A 14,361-nucleotide genomic window follows, 5' to 3' on the forward strand; every position below is an offset into this window, starting at 1 on the left:
CTGCCCCAAGTAGTTTATTATTTATAAATAATATTGTGTATGCTATGGACGTTACAGAAAAAAAATCCATCCTGTCTTACTTTAAATGAAGGACTTAATGGAAGAACACAACCAACCAAAGAAGAAAACTAAATAAGACTATTCAAAAAGGATTATTCTAAGCAATAGAATCCAAACTAAATTCTCCAGAGGAGACTGCAATAAGAAAGAACAGAGTACTTTGAATCATATCTCTCTGCGTTTTATAGCAAAGTCTACCAACTGGGCAAGTCACATCTATCTGTCTTGCTTCTCTCATCTGTAAACCAAGAATAATATCCACCATATAATTTAGTTATGCTATCACCCCTTAAAAGAATAATATAGCTAGACTGACACTGTCAGAAGCAATGACATAGTCACTTTCTATGTAACATTTTGAAAAAAAGCATCTTAAAAAATGAACAATGATTTTATTAGTGTTATTTTAGTTGTAAAGTATTGTCAATATGTATGACACTTTAGCTCTTGATATAGAGTATACAGAATAAAGTCATCTCCCAGAAAGGGCAAGCAATCTAATATTGGACACTGATAAATTGTTGCAGGAATGTTGCTGGGGGGAAGAGGGGGAGCATTTTATGACATTCAAGTCTGTAATACTCTTTTCTCCTTTTTACTTAAATGTTATGACTAGCTGAGGAATTAACATCAAGAACTGCTGTGAAGCAAGATGAGTATAATAACCCATAATCTTGAGACTTTCTGTTCAAAAGTATCACTTAATTACTTTCTTTTTTGTGGAGCTTTTTATTTATTTTTAGCTTAGAGTGTTTAGAACTGTCATGTAGACTGATCCCACAAACACTTAGACACATGAGAAACTTAATAGCAATTTTCTCACCATCACTTTCAGCCTACAGATTACATGATTTTTTTTATTCTTGTTGTTTCCTTGACCTACCCATCTAAGTCATTTCCAAATCTTCAACACCTCCAGCAGCCATTCTTTACTTTCCATCAATTTTTTTCACAGCTATTTCTTCTCTTTAGACCCTTGTGGATATGCAACATCCTTTTCCTCTGGTACTCACCAAATGCTTCAATGGGTCTATAACAGGGGACTCAGAGCCTGTTACTTGGGTGTAGGGAAGGGGAGGGAAGGGGATTGCAATAGTAAGCCAAGTGGCTCCTGCCTCATTAAGAGGATGCAGCAGATTCACCCAGCTGTGTGGGGTTACAGGTGCAAGAGGGTAGGCTGGCCCTTGATTGACAGAGGGCCTCCCCTCTGTCAACACCCCCCCCCCCCATGTAGAGCAGGGGAAGGCACATGAGAGAAAGAGGGCATGGCTTCCAGACATATAAACCCAGGGCCTAAGTCAGAGCAGGCCATTTGGTTCTGTTTGCTGAAGGGAGAGGAGCTCCTGAGGGAGATGCCTGCGGCAGATGGACTAGCTGATAGAGTTGGGTAGGCTTTTAGTTGGAAAACAGTGTTTTGTGTTTAGGGTGTCATTTAAATTTCAGACCAGTGGACTGGTTGTAGCTATAAGGGTCGGGAAGTAGAGACTATAGGGGTGCCTGAGTGGCATGCTATTGATCCCTGTCATGGGTAGGAACATGGGCATGAGCCACAGGGGTGCTACTGGGGCACCCTGGATCAGGGATGCCCAGGGGGCTTGCATAAGATGAAAGATGAGGTCAAGGGGCCAAGAAAATAAAGATACAGAGAGGGCTGGGGATAAGAGAACAGGGTCTAAATCAGTAGGCCAAGGCTGGAAGCCTGCAGCCACAGTGAAAGTGGGGCTAAAGCCAAGACATCTGAGGCCTATACAAAAGGACAGAACTGTGGGCAGAGTAAGACCTGCAAGGCATGGGGTCTGGCTGTAGGGGTGGAAGGAGGCTCCCAAATTTAGCCCTTAAGGCTGAAGTGTGTAGGGGTGGAGAGAACAAATACTGAGGCAGGGAGAGGCAGAGAGAGAGAGAGAGCACTTGGGCTCTCCGGCCTCCCAGGACAAGCTCCTGTCATCCCTTACAACATCAAGGCACGTCAGGTGAGGAAGAAGGACAAGACCCTGGGAGGCAGGAGCAAAAGTCTGGCAAGATAGAGGCAGCCACTAGGGAGTATCACAGAAGCCACTGGGTGCCACAACTGTCAAAGGGTCACTTTCCTTGATCATTTACCATGTTACTCCACTCTTAAATCTTTTAATTGGATCACATTTCTTATCACACCAAAGTCAAGTGGGTTGTTTAGTTTTGGGGGGAGGGTTTTGCCATCCTTAAAGCTCAGCCTATATACTCTGGTATTTCCTAGCCAACTTTCTTTATAGCACTTCTTGTCTACAACTCTGCCCCTACCCTCCATCTTCTCTGTCAATATTCCTTCCTAGTGATCCATTTGTCATCTTCTCATACAGATGCCTTTGTGTTTTCAGGGTTTTTTTCTTTTCCTATGATGCTATGTTTGACTCCTAATATCATTCATATGTCTCTTCTTTCCCTCTTAGAGGCCACTTTTAGCCATAGTCTTTATGGTGTAGTTTATTGGCAGATGAATGAAAAATAGTTACACATTGTTTCCCTTGCACTTAACCTGCATCTTCTTTTTTGTCTTCACATTGTGAGCTCTGCATGGAACTTAGTGGGGCTACTCACATGAATAACTGTTAGAAATACTGGAGCCCTAGTTTGTAACAAGTGTATTTATTGAATTTCCAATGACAGCTGTCTTGAAGGCTTTCTATGTATGAATAATAACTATTACAATTAGTTGATGCAGTTCTTTTTCTGTCACAGAATTTAAGGTTCTGGCTTGTTTTGTGTGTCACAGGAAAAATGATTGGGCTTTTGGATCTTGTTATTGGTTCATATGGCATATTTTCTAATGGAAGTTTTTTTGTGCATTTTTGTCTGCTTACAATTGATCAAATTGTAGACTGATCTTCCACTGAAGAAAACAGGAAAGGATGTTGTGCACATACATGAAAAACTTTTTTTGCATGGTAATATTGAAAAGGAAGTGCTATAGGTCCCTATTTTTGTGTTTGAGTTGTACACTCAAAACAACATGCTATTTGAGTGAAAAGAAAGAGAATTGAGGCGAACAGAAGATGTAGGGAAAGAAAAGGTCACACAAATGAAACTGAGAAGGTCAATAAGCACTACTCTTTTAAGGACAGATTACTTCTTTTTATCCTTTATTTTAAGAGAAGGTGGATATGTACATGCATCTCTTTATTACTTCAAGTTCCAATAGAAAGTAAAAAATGCAATAATACTACAGAAGACTTTTTGTCATTAGGTCTGGCCTGATCATCAGCAGAGAGTAATAAAAAAAAGTTTATAAAGGATTTAAAATTCTAGATACTGTGGATAAATAGCTAGACTTCTAGGTATTGATCTAAAATGACTTTTAAAACCATGTTTTTCTACCCCTCACACATGGCATTTATTTACATTGCTTTATTGCCCTGAAATATATCTAAGAAAATATCACAGCTACTTTATTTTTCTTTTTGTAAATGTGTTGTGTTAAAGAACATTTTGTTACTGTACATCTTAAAGGATTAATAATAATAGTTGATCATATAAAATGTATTAACCAGAAGTTAAATGTATCCAGCCGTAAAATATAGGCCAGAGCAGCAAAGACTGGAATTCAACCCAGTGAGCTTTTCAACATATGTTTCAACGTCTCATAACTTGTTACTTACAGAACAATTCACTTCACTCTATTCCCATCATAAAGAGGTCTATAAAATGAAAGCATATAAATCATTTATCTTTCCAAATTTTCAGATGCAGACTTTGAAACATCTGTGCCTTTTTGGTTTCACTTGCAGTTTTAAGGCAGAATTGTTCATTAGGTTGATATTGTGCCTTTGTCTCTGTGTATATATACACATATATTCCAACATAGTTTTTGTTCTTTGAACAAACCTGCATCCTTTTTCTTGCTTCTTTAAAGACAAAAAAGCAAGAAAATGAACAAAAAGCCAGATGGGTACTGAAAAAAAAAAATTAACTATTTAGTAAGTGCATTTTTTCCTATAAAAAAGTGTCTCTCTAGTGCACCCAGCCTCATGTATTCTTTTTTTTTTTAATTTTTTTTTGTAAATAGGCTTACTAGGAAAACAAAAACTAAAAACACACAAGAAAGAAGGGAAAAGTACAGTTTATACAGCCTACGACAAAACTTGCCCAAAGCATATTTTAATTAACGCATGCGTATATTTCTGAAAAGGGTTTGACTCCAAATATTTGACTTTTAATGAAAAAACTGGAACATACTATGTTATTAATTTGACCATTGACAGCGAGTAACACAGGTCACATTTTAAATACTCATATCCACCACTTGTGAGCAATCTATAAACTAGAAATTGATTATAGAAATTAGTTGGTGAATGATTTTGAATCATGAATAAATATGCAGATCATAGTAGGTTGGGACCAAATTTTTCATAGTGGAGACTACTGCAATTTTTTCTATTGAAGAATAAAAGAAAAACAAAAAACCCACACAAACAACAAAAGCATTCCATTTTGACAAAATCAGCAGCCTTTTTTTATTTCATTTTCATTTTTTTTACTGAATTTCATATTATGTATTACAGAATAAAAATTAGAATAAAAACTCATTCTGAAATGCAAAATCAAAATGTTCCATTTTGAAAAAGTCACGATTGAATGTTTTAACCTTATCAAAACACTTTCTTTCCATTTCCATTTTGACACAAATGTTCATGAAAGGTGGCACATTTCCATAAAGTGTTTCACTTTGAAAGGATCTGTATTTTCAATTGATAAAATGTTTTGATGGAAATATGCTAACCAGTTCTACTGAAGAATTTAAAAGACACTGTCTAGCCAAAAATAGCTCCGGCCATAAAGCCTCCAATAACTTTATGAGGAGATTGTCCTACAGTCTTAATAAGTGTCTATTAGGGAAATGTTTTCTGGTTATTCAAATGTGTTTTTTCCTTTTTTCAGTTCAATCCCATCGCTCCAAGTTCTCCTCCCCAAGTCCAAAACAGCCCTAAATTTACCTGCCTTCTCTAGTATTTACAATTTTTAAGTACCTGCAATATCCACTGTAAAGAATGCCTGTGCCCATATTACCTTGGTTAATACCTATACGATTTATTTGCCAGGGCTTGAGTGGAAAGCAGATACTGGCTGAAAGACTCCATTCTGTTTGAGACCCCAGGTCATGTACCAGTCTTTTAATACAAAGTGTCTATCATCACTTAAGTGTTGGATTAGAAGAGACAGAGTCCTCAAGATAATAAATTATCATTACTGCATTGCTTGTGATGAGGAAAAAAATCTATACTACTCTGTGAATTGAATAAGTGTCCTTGCTTTATGGAGGTGAGTGACTCTCAGTCTTATATTTGTAGCCAGAGTTCAATTTTGTCTTTGATAGAACACCCTGGCATATACTGTACAGTTTACACCAGTAGATCATTAACTTAATGTACAGCAAACTCTTGCTGGCAGCTATTGATTTTAAAGGCATATCATAGCAGCATATTCTAGCACAAGATCATTTTGGGATGATAGTGATCTGAAAGTGTTGGACTTTCACTGCATACTAAAGTTTCACATTGGTGGGTAGTCAAGCAGATGACTTTAAAGACTCTCTCTCCTTCATTTTTATCAGGAAAAAAGTCCAGGGTTTTATTTGTATTTCAAATATTATTCAAATTATTTTGAATATTCTCTGAACATGCAATAACATCTGCACATTCTTGCTTACCACAATCCAGAGTGTCAAATATGAGTCAAAGATTTGCTAAAAGAGATCACCCATGCACTGAGCCAAATTCCCCTGCATGATGCATTGTGCATCTGCCTAGGAATTGTACATTCATATATTTAAAAATTTTTTTTTTTTTTTTTACTTTAAACACTGAGCCTAAAACTTCATATTTTACATAATTCCCTGACTAATTTCCTGTGCAGTAAGGTCTAATAGAGGTCAATCAAATTTCTGCTTGAGTTTGTGTTCTACATGTTTTTGCATCTATGGGCACGTCCAGACAAGCACACATGTGCTTCTTGCCCTGCCTCAAACCCCTTTAAGGCACAGCAAGAGGCACGCACAGGAACAAAAAAATGTTCCCTGTGCTGCAGACTTTTAGATATCCAGGGGTCTAAAAAATTCAAAGTTTTAAAAAAGCGGAGCAGGACCAGGACCATGCCCTGAGGCAACTGGAGGCTGGGTCCTCCACACAAATGCTCTGCCAGAGCATCTGTATGGTTGGTCCCTCACCCTGGTGCTGAAACATGTGGCGGGCCAGGCCAGATGTTTCAGCACCAGGGCTCCGGTACCGGTGAGTAAGGGATCGGGGGGCGGCTGTAGGAGGGGGTAGGAGACCATGGAGGGAATCCCCAACAGCACCGCCCACTCCCCCAGCCCCCTGACCCCAACCCCCTCTGAGGCCACTGACCCCTGCTGCAGCCAGCCCCCGACCACTGCCACAGTCGGCCCCACCCCCTGTCATCCCCCCTAAGGCCCTGACCCCTGCCATGGCCGGCCCCAGCCCCCCTAGCTCCCCTGAGGCCCCTGACCCCTGTCCTGGCCAGCCCCATCCCCACCAGCCCCCCCGATTCCTGCCCCCCACCCCATAGTTTAAAAAAAATACCCCCAAAAAACCGACACTTACTGTTAGTTGGAGTTGCCGTCTGGCTGCCTGGAGCCCCACCCACACAGTGCGGGACAGGGTGACAGCCACAGTGGCCCCAGCCTGGGTCCTCCTGCTGTCGTCTGCTGCCTGGGGGGCTCTGTCAGTAAGCCATGGAGCCCCCCCCCCCACTGCTTATAAGGTAAGCAGAGGCTTTTTTCCCCATTTTTTCTGTTCTTTTTCTGGGTTTTTTTTTAAAGTGATGGTGCCTGGGGTTGTGGGGGTAGCCATGGGGGCCTGAGGAAGTGGGGGCTGGGGCTGGGTGGGGCAGCCATTGGGGGTGCTGCAGCAGCTGGTGGGGGATGGGGTCATGTCGGGCAGCAATCACAGGTCTGGAGTGGGGCATGTGGGCCTTGCAGGGGGAGAGGTGGCAGTAGCCCCTTTGAGGGCCATTTGGCCCCTTGTGTAGGGGCTGAACCCATTGTTGGGGGGCCAAACCCCTTGTGTGGGGGGCATCGCCCTGTGGGAGAGTAGCAAAATATGTATTCATGAATTCATGAAACATGTATTTAGAGTTCACTTTATTATTATAAGAGACTTGCTTTAACACGGTAAGATAAATCAATAAAATTGTCCAACTGATCACTATTTCTGTCTCTCTCTCTCTCTCTTCATAGTCATCTTTTGTTTTACTTGTGGAGGAACATGGATTTGGGGGTATTTTACAGAGTGACTTTGGGATTTTTTTTTTATGAGAGATTTTTCAGTTTTCCAATAGGAAACACCAGAATTCTGGCTAGGGAGGCCAGTGGCAGGACCCTGCTTTCTCAGAGCTGGCACCTTGGACCCATCTGGCTGTGGTTGACTTCCTGGCCATATGGGGCCAGGAGGACATACTTTGACAGTTCAAAGCAGGCCACCACACTGGGAACATCTTCCAGGTGATAGCTGCCCAGATGGCTGGGCAGGGAGCACACATGGCAGTAGTGCCGCACAGAGGCCAACCCTTCAACCACAGTCTACTGGCAGCTGGCCCGGAGGGGCAGATGCCTCTACTGGCTGTGCAGTCCCCATCCAGGTCTGGCAGATGCACAGCAGGTCACAGCCAGGCAGCAACCCCCACTGCTAGACTGCTGCAGTGGGTAGAGGGTGCAGGGAACTCTCAGGGCTGCTTTAGCAGTCCAGCTGGCACAAGGGGTAGTGTCCCCAGGTACCGATTAGCTGGGCCCCAGAAGCACCTGAGAGCGAGTAGCCCTGAGCTACTTGCCACGGCAGCTTTTTATACTGCTGGGGATAGCACAGGTGCTGGCTCTGGTCTCTAGCTCCCCCTGGCTGCAGATTCAGGAGGAGCCAGGCAGGGTTATTTTGCCCCAAGTGGCACAATTTGTTCCACACCAAAGTGTATGTCTGAGTACGTGCACTGAAGCAAAAAGGCCCAGCTCATATTTGCACCATTTTTATTGAGCTGCTGCAAGTGCACATGCTTGCTTGTGTGGACCTGCCCTATCTGTCATAGTATAATCATGACATATATTCTTAAGGTTTGCAGAGCTGTTTGTTGCACCTATGGCTTACTTTAAGCTATGTGAACATATACTGGGGCATCCTGTACAGGCAGGCATTCTCTGCTTCTGGGAGTCGTGTGTAACCTGGTGTAAATAACTTGAGGGGGGCTGGGAAGCTAGTGAGTCTGCAGAGGGGTTGGGGGTGTTATTTGTCCAGAATGGTGGGATGAGAGGCTAAAAATAACCCAATCAGGGTAGAGGGTGAGGGGGGGCTGGATATAGATTCATAGATTCATAGATGTTAGGGTCGGAAGGGACCTCAATAGATCATCGAGTCCGACCCCCTGCATAGGCAGGAAAGAGTGCTGGGTTTAGATGACCCCAGCTAGATGCCTATCTAACCTCCTCTTGAAGACCCCCAGGGTAGGGGAGAGCACCACCTCCCTTGAGAGCCCATTCCAGACTTTGGCCACTCTAACTGTGAAGAAGATCTTTCTAATGTCTAGTCTAAATCTGCTCTCTGCTAGCTTGTGGCCATTATTTCTTGTAACCCCCGGGGGCGCCTTGGTGAGTAAAACCTCACCAATTCCCTTCTGTGCCCCCGTGATGAACTTATAGGCAGCCACAAGGTCGCCTCTCAACCTTCTCTTGCGGAGGCTGAAGAGGTCCAGGTGCCCCAGTCTCTCCTCATAGGGCTTGGCCTGCAAGCCCTTAACCATACAAGTGGCCCTTCTCTGGACCCTCTCCAGGTTATCCACATCCCTCTTGAAGTGTGGTGCCCAAAATTGAACGCAGTATTCCAACTGCGGTCTGACCAGGGCCCGATAGAGGGGGAGTATCACCTCCTTGGATCTGTTCATCATGCATCTGCTGATGCACGATAAAGTGCCATTAGCTTTTCTGATGACTTTGTCACACTGCCGACTCATGTTCATCTTTGAGTCCACTAGGACCCCAAGATCCCTTTCCGCTTCCGTGCCACCAAGCAGGTCATTTCCTAGGCAGTGGTATGCTGGACATTTTTCCTCCCTAGGTGTAGCACTTTGCATTTCCTCTTGTTTAATTGCATTCTGTTGTTTTCTGCCCATATGTCCAACCTGATATGTGGGGCTGGATCAAGTGGCTGGGATCCTAAGGCATACAGCTGTTTGATAGATTCAGTTAACCCATTCCTCATCTAAGTTGATTCACTCCCTCAGGTGAACAAGACTCTTCAGCCTAAAAAAAAGAGAAGGCTGAGAGGGAACTTGGTAGCAGCGATGAACTAACTTAGATTGGGCCTGCCATTTTTGTGCTATTTAACTCTCCGAATGCCTTCATAGATGGGTATTTAGACTGACCTAGTTAGGTTGAGCTAAATGCAATGGCTATATGTACATTATCTCTCTCTCAAACTTTCTTAAAGTGTCACGTGCTGAAGTGTACCCTAATTCTAACCTCCAACCCATGAGTGACTTTTTGAAACTGCCATGTGGCAATATTATCTTTCACAGTGTATTAATTCAAATGTACATATGCATGAGTAATATGTCTAGGTGGCTGGAGATGTGACTCTTTTGGGCGGGGTTGAGTAAGGAAAAGCAACATTCAGTCCCTGATCAAGTATCAACAATCCTATGAGCCTGTTTCCTGAGCCTGTATCAGATAGGCTAAAAGCTTTGTACCTGGGCTGATGTTTAATCCCCCAGACCTGCCTGGAGGCTTATCAAGGGGGTACTCTGAATGGTGGAACATGGACAGCCAGTCCTAAATGTGTAACCCCATGAAGGGTGTAGTGGGGGAAGAGGTTGCAATCTGTGGTGTTATTAGTGGTTTTGTTCTGACAGGAGTTTCATACCCAGCCCCTGGGAGTGCCACACACTTTTCACTCTTTTGCGTTTTCATCTTTTGTTTTTAATGTTTTAATAATAAGGTTTAGATGTAAAAAAATTAAAAAAGGAATATAAGCATGTAACAATATTTTGCTAGCACAAATCAGTATACCAGAAAACTACATGTATACCCATTAGTATTCACAAGTTTTAATTTATGGGACTTGTCTATGACTTCTACCCACAGTTTGGTAAACTTTTAAACAGAGTCTCTATAGTATCAATCTTGCAATTCCTTTCAGCTAAAGTAAATCTGTTTCCATCACAGGCCTGATTGAAATGTTGCTCTCCAATATATGCATTTTATATCCAGGATGAAGACCAGTACTCTAAAGTCTGTCTCCTGTACAGCATGCAATTCATTAAGGATCCTTGCCACTGGTTCTTATATGAATGTGTTTTCTTCCCCTTTCTAGAAACTTTTACATAAACCAGTGTGGGGTATGTGTGTATGATTTAAAAGTGTGTGTGTGGGGGGGAGGGGAGGCAGATGAAGACTTGCATGTGTGTCTTGGTTTGGTAGTGGACAGTGTCTCATTTCTGAGCAGATATGGAATTTGAGTATGAGGTTAGAACTGTTATTTCCCATTATAGATCCACTCACATGGCTGGCATCTGGACTTCTTATGAATGCATTTCTTTAACAAAATATTAGTGGCAGCCCTGCTTTTCTGCTTTTTTTTTCTCCTTATTCCCATCAGAGCCAAAAAGCAGCTCCTGAAGAGAACTTTTTCTTCATAGAATAAATCTGTCAAATCTTTTATTTCTCCTTTCTTAGAAAACATGCTAAAAGGAGGAGACACTAGGTCACATGATGCACTTTTTTTTTTTTATTAGAGGTATTACAATGAGGTAAATTTTACAAAGTTTTTGGTATCTTTAGAGTAAAAAGCTTCTTTCCCCAAATCTTGCCACTCCCCCTGCTTCCTTGGCTAACCTCTCTCATATTCTGTGATTATTGCTCTATGAAGTAACCAAACCAATCTTTCTCCTACACCTTTTATGTTTAGGTCTATTCCACAATATAATTTCCAGATCTTTGTCTAATCCAGTTTTAAATTACTTAGGCAAAGGGGAAACTCCCCCAGTTTTCTTGGAAGGATACTCTAATAGACCATGCCATTAGGAAATACTTACTGAAAGTCAATTTATGTTTTTCTTGCTTTAGTATCACCCCATTATCCTCACTTATTCCCCTTAGCCCACTTCAAATATATTTCTTTTCCATTTCCATCTCCTTTGCATTCTTCAAGTATTTTCATATGGTTATCTTATTCCCCCTTACTCATGGTAATCTGAATTGCATATATTTTATTCTTTTTTTTCAGAAACTAGTCATCATCAAGCTACATTTCACTGTGTACTGATATTAATGAACAAATAACTGAAGTGATAAGCAGTTACATTACATTTACCAATGAACATCTACATTAAAAACACACATTTGCTATTGCTTAATTCTTTTGGTTAATCTGTCAGAAATCAATGGGACCAAAGTAAAAGACTAAATAAGGCCTAAATTGTGATATGAGTAAGTAACTTGGATGACTACACAGTCCGGTGGGTGGCGAATTGGCTAGAGGGTCGCACCCAGAGAGTCGTAGTGGATGGGTTGGTATCGACTTGGAAGGGTGTGGGCAATGGGGTCCCGCAGAGCTTGGTCCTTGGACCGATACTCTTCAATATCTTTATCAGCGACTTGGACGAGGGAGTGAAGTGTACTCTGTCCAAGTTTGCAGATGACACAAAGCTATGGGGAGAAGTGGACACGCCGGAGGGCAAGGAACAACTACAAGCAGACCTGGACAGGTTGGACAAATGGGCAGAAAACAACAGAATGGAATTCAACAAGGAGAAATGCAAAGTGCTGCACCTAGGGAGGAAAAAAGTTCAGCATACCTACTTTCTAGGAAATTACCTGCTTGGTGGAAAGGAAGTGGAAAGGGATCTTGGAGTCCAAGTGGACTCAAAGATGAACATGAGTCGTCAGTGTGATGAAGTCATCAGAAAAGCTAATGGCACTTTATCATGCATCAGCAGATGCATGACGAACAGAATCAAGGAGGTGATACTTCCCCTCTATCGGGCACTGGTCAGACCGCAGTTGGAATACTGCCTGCAGTTTTGGGCACCACACTTCAAGAGGGATGTGGATAACCTGGAGAGGGTCCAGAGAAGGGCCACTCGTATGGTTAAGGGCTTGCAGACCAAGCCCTATAAGGAGAGACTGGGGCACCTGGACCTCTTCAGCCTCCGCAAGAGAAGGTTGAGAGGCGACCTTGTGGCTGCCTATAAGTTCATCATGGGGGCACAGAAGGGAATTGGTGAGGTTTTATTCACCAAGGAGCCTCCAGGGGTTACAAGAAATAATGGCCACAAGCTAGCAGAGAGCAGATTTAGACTAGACATTAGAAAGATCTCCTTCACAGTTAGAGTGGCCAAAGTCTGGAATGGGCTCTCAAGGGAGGTGGTGCTCTCCCCTACCCTGGGGGTCTTCAAGAGGAGGTTAGATAGGCATCTAGCTGGGGTCATCTAAACCCAGCACTCTTTCCTGCCTATGCAGGGGGTCAGACTCGATGATCTATTGAGGTCCCTTCCAACCCTAGCATCTATGAATCTATGAATCTATGCAAACTATGGAATCAGTTCCATATCTGATGTAAGTAATCTACTACATATTCTGAAAGGTGATGCCATGAGTTTTACCCACTTTAAATAAATAAGCTCCAAAAAAGGCATTTAAGACCCAATAAAGATGAAGAAATATTAACAACATCATAAGGGTATGTGCTCTCATGAGCTGTCTAGTTGAATTCCTAAGGAATTCAGAAAGACATGAACTTTTCTGAATGCTAAACAGACATCTACAGCAATGCCCTACTACTTTTTAGAATACACATTGAAGCAAGGAATGATTGTGCACACGGAAGTAAAAATATGGGACAAAAGGCAATGGGTTTGACCCAAAGTTTATGTCAGACCAAACTAATAGCCTATGACAGGATATCTTATTTCTTAACTAAAGCTATAGGAGAAGCCTAATTTATCCAGATTAGTATGGTATCACTGTCCAAGGTATTGATAAGGTCCTATTTGGAATGTCATGTAAAATTTTGGTCAGCTGTGTTCAAAAATCTTAATTTAAATGGGAGCAGTAGAGAAGGGCTAATGAGATGATCAGGTAAATGAAGAATCTGTCTTATGAATGAAGTTTAGCTAAGTTAAATCAGCTTATATTATTTTGTTTAGTAATACTTGGGTTGAAAGGGGATATTAGTATTCTTTATAAATACATTTTTGGGCGAAATATCAGGGAAACACAAATGCTTTTTATTATAAGGAAATCATTGGTACAAGATCAAATTGATATAAAATAGACATGGACATGTTTAGATTAGAACGTGGAGGTTTGTAAACATTAGAGAATTTTAGATCAGAACAGTTTAACCCAAGTTTTAAGGACAAGGAACTTGCATTGCTTAAAGAAAACATTGTATTCCATCATATCTTGAATTGATAATTGAGGCATCAAGTGTTTGGAGTACCCCCTAAAACTCTGCAATATCCATACCTGTTGATTGCATATAAGAGAGGTGTACTCGGTTTGGGGTTTTTTTTTCCCCCTAAAGTGGGAGTACTAAACCTCTGGCCAGATGTGCACAGGCCATACACAGCCCTCAACACCATGTCATCTGGCTCACAGGGCTCCACACAGGTCTGAATACTTGGTGGCGGGAGAGCAGTGGCACTGCTCCCCTGTTGTCAAATCTCTGGATCCATGGGGAGTCCCAGATCCTGTTTGCTAGATCCAGCTTCTGATCCCAGAGTTCAGAGGTGGGTGGGGAAACAACTGGCCTCTAGGACCAAATCCCAGCATGTGGGGTGGTGGGAGGGGGTGGCACTGGCACCAAAGGGCCCAATCCTGCCATGTTTGGAATGGGAGATAGTGGCACTGAGGCCCTGGGACCCAGTTCCAGTGCATGGGGCAGACAGGTAGTGGTGCCAGGCCCCAGGGCCTGATCTGGCATGCGGATGGCCTAATCCAGCATACAGATGGGTTCTAGACCACTCATCTGGCCCAAGGGGCCTAAAGGTTGAGTACCACCACTCTAAAGAATTGGACATTAACAGGGGTTAGTGGTGGAATATTGGCTGCAGTATATTGGAACTCTTAATAATACTGAGAACCTTCTTAAATACTTCACAAGTGGATCTTGCTCTCATAGTCATAAAGGAACTGATCTTCAGGTTTAGGAAAGAGTTTTTCCTCCAAGTCAGATGGGTACAAAGATCAGGTATGGTCCACTGCCTATGATCATCTGTATACACTTTACCTACCAATTCCATTGCAATGAACATGGGTGATGCCCTTGCCTC

This window comes from Alligator mississippiensis, chromosome 2 (genome assembly GCF_030867095.1).
Source record: "Alligator mississippiensis isolate rAllMis1 chromosome 2, rAllMis1, whole genome shotgun sequence".
Taxonomy (NCBI): domain Eukaryota; kingdom Metazoa; phylum Chordata; order Crocodylia; family Alligatoridae; genus Alligator; species Alligator mississippiensis.